Source organism: Triticum dicoccoides, chromosome 7A, assembly GCF_002162155.2.
Source record: "Triticum dicoccoides isolate Atlit2015 ecotype Zavitan chromosome 7A, WEW_v2.0, whole genome shotgun sequence".
NCBI classification, from domain to species: domain Eukaryota; kingdom Viridiplantae; phylum Streptophyta; class Magnoliopsida; order Poales; family Poaceae; genus Triticum; species Triticum dicoccoides.
The window spans coordinates 333,556,738-333,562,713 of record NC_041392.1 but is presented as its reverse complement, the minus strand read 5'-3'; the positions used below and the strand labels follow the sequence as shown (position 1 = coordinate 333,562,713).

At 44.0% G+C, this 5,976-nt stretch overlaps 1 long non-coding RNA gene across 3 annotated transcripts; it reads left to right on the top strand.

Annotated features, from left to right (window-relative positions):
* The first annotated feature begins 1,680 nt into the window (after positions 1–1,680).
* LOC119330187 lies at positions 1,681–3,958 on the top strand. Of its 3 annotated transcripts, none has more exons than XR_005159944.1 (4): positions 1,681–1,975; positions 2,073–2,238; positions 2,908–3,297; positions 3,589–3,958. It is a non-coding gene; the product is annotated as an uncharacterized LOC119330187 (long non-coding RNA). The 3 variants fall into 3 exon arrangements; XR_005159945.1 differs by having other exon boundaries at positions 1,682–1,975; positions 2,908–3,226; XR_005159946.1 differs by having other exon boundaries at positions 1,683–1,975; positions 2,908–3,195.
* The last annotated feature ends 2,018 nt before the right edge of the window (positions 3,959–5,976 follow it).

The following is a 5,976-nucleotide window of genomic DNA, read 5'->3' as shown; positions in this document are numbered from 1 at the left end:
GCCGGAACGTCCCCAATGGCGGCGGATCGCGCGCCCCCACGTTTCCTTCCGGCGACCGCCCCACCACCCGCGTTCCCCTCCGGCAGGCCGCAGCGCGCCCCGCCCTCCCCCAGGCCATCCGTCCCAGCGGCCTGTTGGAAACCCCAGCCGCTGCCGCCCCCGGCAATCCCAAGCGGCGCCGTCGCCTCCACCGGGTCTGCACCCCATGCGCCATCGCTGGCGTCTCCGCACTCGCCACCAATGGCGAGTTTCTGAATCGGGTCGCTGCCCGACGCCCATACCACCGCCGCCGACCACCGGCTCGCTCCGTCTCCCCCTGGGTCCACCGCAGCGACGACCTCCATGCCACTGGATCCACGGTGGCGTTGGCCTCCCTCCCCTGGATCCACGGTGGCTGCGGCCTCCCACCCCTGGATCCATGCTGGAGGCGGCCTCCTCCGCTTCCGATGCGGCCATTCTACTGTATGTTATAATCCCGTCCAGCGCCGTCCACCTCCTCTCCATCTTGAAGTTCGACTTGATTCTTCCCAACATGTGTGCTGCTCGCCCACGCCATACCTTGCTGTTGAAACGTGCACGTCCACAGCATGTGCCCTATCAAATAAAAACAGTAGCATGTGCCGCTGCAAGGTGTAGCCGCTGTTGCTACTACTACTAACAGTACTAAGTTGTGGTTTACTGAAGAAGGAAGAGAAAGCAGAAAGTTCAGAAGTTCCACCATTGAAAGTTCAGAGAAAAGGAAGGAAAATCACTTCTCCAGAGGATGTAGTCCGGGCCTCCCCACGACTCCGTCGGCAGACGTCTCCCATGCTCCTTCGTCCTCTGCTGGAGGACATCTCTTGCTGGGTGCCAAGCTCGTGCACGGTGGAGGTATGCACCCATGTTCCCTTCGCTCCCTTGCCACCACGGTATGCTTGCATGCATTGAGACAGACAAAGAGGCAGTGTCGTTGTGTCAGCTCTATGTTAGGATGTGTGTTGTACGGTTATGTCAACTGTATGTTAGGATTTTGACAGTTCAGCTACAAGAACAATGACAGGTCGGCTTCGTATATACTCCCTTCGTTTCAAAATAGGAGTATGAAGTGCACTAAATAGAATATATACTACTGTTACTCCGCATTAAAAGATTCTGGTAGATAAGCCTGATCTGGACGATGTACTAGTAACTCGTCTGTACATTGGGTTATTTTCTTCGGTGAATCTGCTGTTGTCTGTTGTTTCGCTAGCTTTTCCCATCGCTGCTACATCACATGGAAGCTATGAAGAAAAAATGGATAAAAGAGAGGTGATGTTGTGGTTAGAAAATGCAACGGGCGAGTACGAGAGAAAACATGTGGTGGAAAACACACGACATTCACAGCTATATAAAAAATGGCCAAAAATGGTTACCTTTCACAAACATGGACTACCGTCATTTATAGGTAGCTGTATAAGTGCAGGTTTAACACGTACATTGTGTAGGCTCCATATCGACTGCGGGCTTTTGGTGGCCGCGCTACAGGCAGGCCGGTATCCTGTGCTTCTGCTTGGGCCTGGGGATTCGGAACCCGTCAATTCGTGGCAGTGCTGTGGCAGGCCTAGTGAAGAGAATACGGTCCGTGATACGCCTATCTGCCGCACAGGCGTTTCCACCCATTTCTTTTACCTGTTCGCACGCCTAGAAAAGACGACGTGTCCTGCACCAGAAAGGCTGGCCCATGTCCGTGACCTTATCCCTAACTCATGAACAAGCCGTCGCCGCACACCTGCTCTGCCCCTCCGTCTCTCTCTCTCTCTCTCAAATCCGACGGCGGCACTGGTTTCTCTCCGGTGAGCATCTCCCTGGCCCCTTGGCCCTACCCACGTACCCGGTGGTCGTGGGCAATTCGTCTCCACACGCCGGCTCTGCCGTTGGGTCTCTTTTCCCCCAACCTTGACGGCGCCAGGGTTTGTTCTCCGGCGAGATGTGCTCCTTTGGTGTTGAGGTGCCACGGGTGCGTCTTCTTATGGCCCGGCGGTCATGGCCGTGTTTAGATCCGCGTCCTATTCTTTGGATTTGAGTTCAGTGCCTCACCACCAACTTTTCTGCAGGATCCATGTTTGGGACGTCAGAGCCGATTCCTGATGTATTCCCGTGGAGTCGCGGGATTTCATGAGCATCGCCGATACCCAGCTGGGCCGCGGCAGCGAGGGCACACATCTGTGCGGGGACGCCTGCTTAGGTTTGCTCAGAAGCCACCAGCGGCTGGACCATTAGGTAATTACGGATCTAAAAATCTCTCATGTACCATTTTAAGTCGTTTGTTTTCCCGGATAATGGTAGATGCGCCTGTTTGAGATACAAACTTCTTGGCCGGAACGAACCATCACATCTAGTTTCAGTGTGAAGAAAGCTACTGTTGTTGTGTATAGATTGATTTTCAGTATGGAAATCCTGTGGTGAGAGCTGGAGATTTTTGTTTTGGTTGGTATTTCAGTTATGGGATTTGTCAACACCCGGCATCATTATTATTTGTGTTGGATTTTTAGTTGCTGCAGGTGATTTTGGGATCTGTATTCAATCTGGAAAAATCGATGGGCATCTCATATTTCTCCATTAAATCAGCCATGCTATACTTGACAATTACTGAAATATTAGGCCCTGCTGTGCAATTGTTTTTTTTTCGTATCATGTTTTTTGATGCAAATTGGTTAAATGACACTGATTCTGCCGTTTAGTGCCAACATTGAGAAAAAGTAGGATGCATTATGTGTTATGGTTTTGAAACAATTATATTCTTTTCTATTTTTCTATCATAAATATGCTATGATGTTCTTTTTGCGAAGAAAATGCCGTATGATGTTTACTGAACTGTCAAAGCATATTATAAATGGGCAAACAAATATATGTTACCACTGATTCATCTTCTTCCTCCCAATCCATCAGCGGCTGTCCCCCGTGGATGAGTTTGCCGAAGCGCGGCAAGGTGGACCATACATGTAATGAAGGGCCCCAAATCTTCCGGTCGGATGGAGTCAGGGGCTTCTCTTAGTATCATCGAAGCTGAAATTTGCAACGCTGCTGAGCTTGGAAGCGGTGGGCAAAGTGGTGGATTCCCCCCTGAAGCCGGTGTGTTCCAAGTTTGCGCTGAAGCTACTAGTGGATGGACCATGTATTTTTGTCAAATTCTTAACGATGTCTCTGTCCTATTGACAACTGTTGCTGTTTCATATGGTACTCTCTTGAGAGCAGGAACCTGATTCATGTATGATTTTGAAATGGTCAATCCTTTTCTGGTCTGCACATTTGTTGGAATTTTATGGAGCCAACTCTGTTGTAGGTTTCATCTAATAATCCAAACTAATAATTATGATCTTGTTGAAACATGTTTGGTGATTAGTACACTTCAGAAATCTTGAAAAGAGTATTTATGCTATTATTGCTGACCACAATTTATTTTACTTTTTGATAATCATGATTGAAAGAGCCTGAGTTATTTTTGTATTACATTTTGTTCTCTAGTGCGCAAGCTGCTTGTTTCATTGTTGAGTAGATGACATTGGCTTGATAGAAACCACATTAATCTAAATATTTTGATATTCACCATGTGCTTTTCTTTGTTGGCAGCACGAATGATGCAATAATTGAAGATATGAAGAAGGCTTACATGGACGCGCAAGAGATCGAGGAGTAGAACAAATAAGCTTTATGCAATGGATAATTTGCAAGGCAAGGTTCTCCATGCCTGTATGTACGTTGCTGCTTTTGGAATTTGGCAGTTGCTTACTGGTAATGTTTCATGATTGATGCTGAATTCCTAGATGCATTTTGTAAACATTTGGATTTGTCCAGGGGCATGCCTGTATGTACTAGATGTTTACTTGTTTTCACTTATCTGCAGAAGTGGTATGTTTCCTGTGAGATTAAATTAACTAGGTCCTAATTATGTATTATGTGAAATGGTATATATTAATGGATGTGTATTTTCTGGTTACCATACCGTGGTACTTGTCCTGATGGAACGAATTACCTACTTCATTGTTATTGGGCGTGCGATTATGTTAATGCTGACTATAATTACTTCATCTCTCTAGCGGTGCTCTAACAAAATTTAGTCTTTGGAGTAGTCACGTACTCACGTGCATGCTCAATGTCCTCCAGTGGCCAGGGTGACAGACTGACATCACGCACCATAGAACAACTGTTGGACATGTACTACAAGCTAGATTCTGTCCCTATCGCTAGCCCGGAATACACGCGCTGGAAAGGCTCTACGGTGGGGCAGCATGCGTGAATACAGGGCCAGCTCGGATCCCAAGCACGGACGGGCGGCCTGCCTGATGCTCGGCCTCCATTCGCATTTTCCGCTCCATATCTCTCTATCTCTTTGAGTAGTACAACTTACAGAGAAGACTGTGACAAGTTATAAAATAATACAAAATGTTCGCTTAGAATAGAAATAGAAAGGAGTGTTGCAACTTACCTCTGGAGCTGTTCGATGTTTAACACTTCTAGGTTTTTTGGTGTTATTTAAATTCTTTTCTTTTTCATCCATTTTTCCTGAAAGAAAGTGAACACCTGAAGAAGGCGAGCCTTGGCGCAGTGGTAAAGCTGCTGCCTTGTGACCAAGAGGTCACGGGTTCAAGTCCTGGAAACAGCCTCTTACAGAAATGTAGGGAAAGGCTGCGTACTATAGACCCAAAGTGGTCGGACCCTTCCTCGGACCCTGCGCAAGCGGGAGCTACATGCACCGGGCTGCCCTTTTTTTTTTAAAGTGAACACCTGAAGTTCAAATATTGAAGGTAAGACAGAAAAACTGAAAAAAGGTCTATTGGTCAAAATAAAATAAAACCTACCAAGTAAAAAATCATTATATAAAAATCCAAAAGTTGAAAAGAAAAATAAGCAAACACTTTGATGTTAAAAATTGAAAAGCCACTAAACCATTGAGGGTTCAGCCAGAAAGAATGGATCGATGTTTATTTAAGAAGTAGTGGATTTCCCGCATTTAAAAAAACTAGAGGTTTAAATTTTAAAAATAGAGAAGTTCAATGTTTATTACAAAACCAAGAAGGTCAATTTTTTCTAAAAGAAACTTAGAAGTTCAAGTTTAAAATAGCGATGAAGGTAAAAAAACCCTAGATTTTTAATTTTTAAAAGCAGAGCGGTTAGATGTTTATTACAAAACTCAGATTTCTCCAACCACTAAAGAATAAACCAAAAAGTTAAAATTAAAATAAGAGAGTAGCTCGATCTTCATATACCAAGAAAAAAAACAAGCATTGTCTAGAAAATGTTAGCTATTGAAGTTCATATTGAATAAAATGGAGAGTTCAAAGAAAAATGTTATGCGTGTACAAAGAAAAGTTCCCATGTATTTCCCGCTATTGACAAAAAAGATAACAAAAAACAGAAAGTAAAATAACAAGGTCGTTCAAAATTTGTAACAAAAAAACTAAAAGCCTAAAAAGTTTGTTACAAGAAGTTCACGTGCTCCACCCTACACGGTTCAAAAAAAAATATTACGAGACGTCCGTCGTTAATTTACATGTTGTTTTAAAAAGCAAAACAACGTTTGCCATTTTAAAACCTGCTCTCAAAAGACAACAAATTTGTAACACATGTCTACATGAAAAACTTGTTGCGATTCATAAGCTTTCCACCGGGTATATTATGTGCCACGTTTCGATGAACGGTTTAAAATTTTCATGTATAGCAAATAAAACACGTTTTGATGTATTCAAAAAATTCTTACCTGTTGAAAGAAGTTCATAGTGAAAACAACGAGAAATTCAAGTACCACAAGGAATGCATTTCACGGGAGAAAAAAATATAGAAAAATAAAACCTTAAAAGGTTTGTTGAAAGGAGTTCAAGTGCTCTGTCCGGAGAAGTTCAAAAATTCTTGCGAGAGAGTTTCACCTTGTATTTCCATGTTCGATCTTTTCCGTATAAAAATCGAATACAATTCTTTACTCAAAAATATAAAAAGGTGATGTTCAAATTGAAATAACAG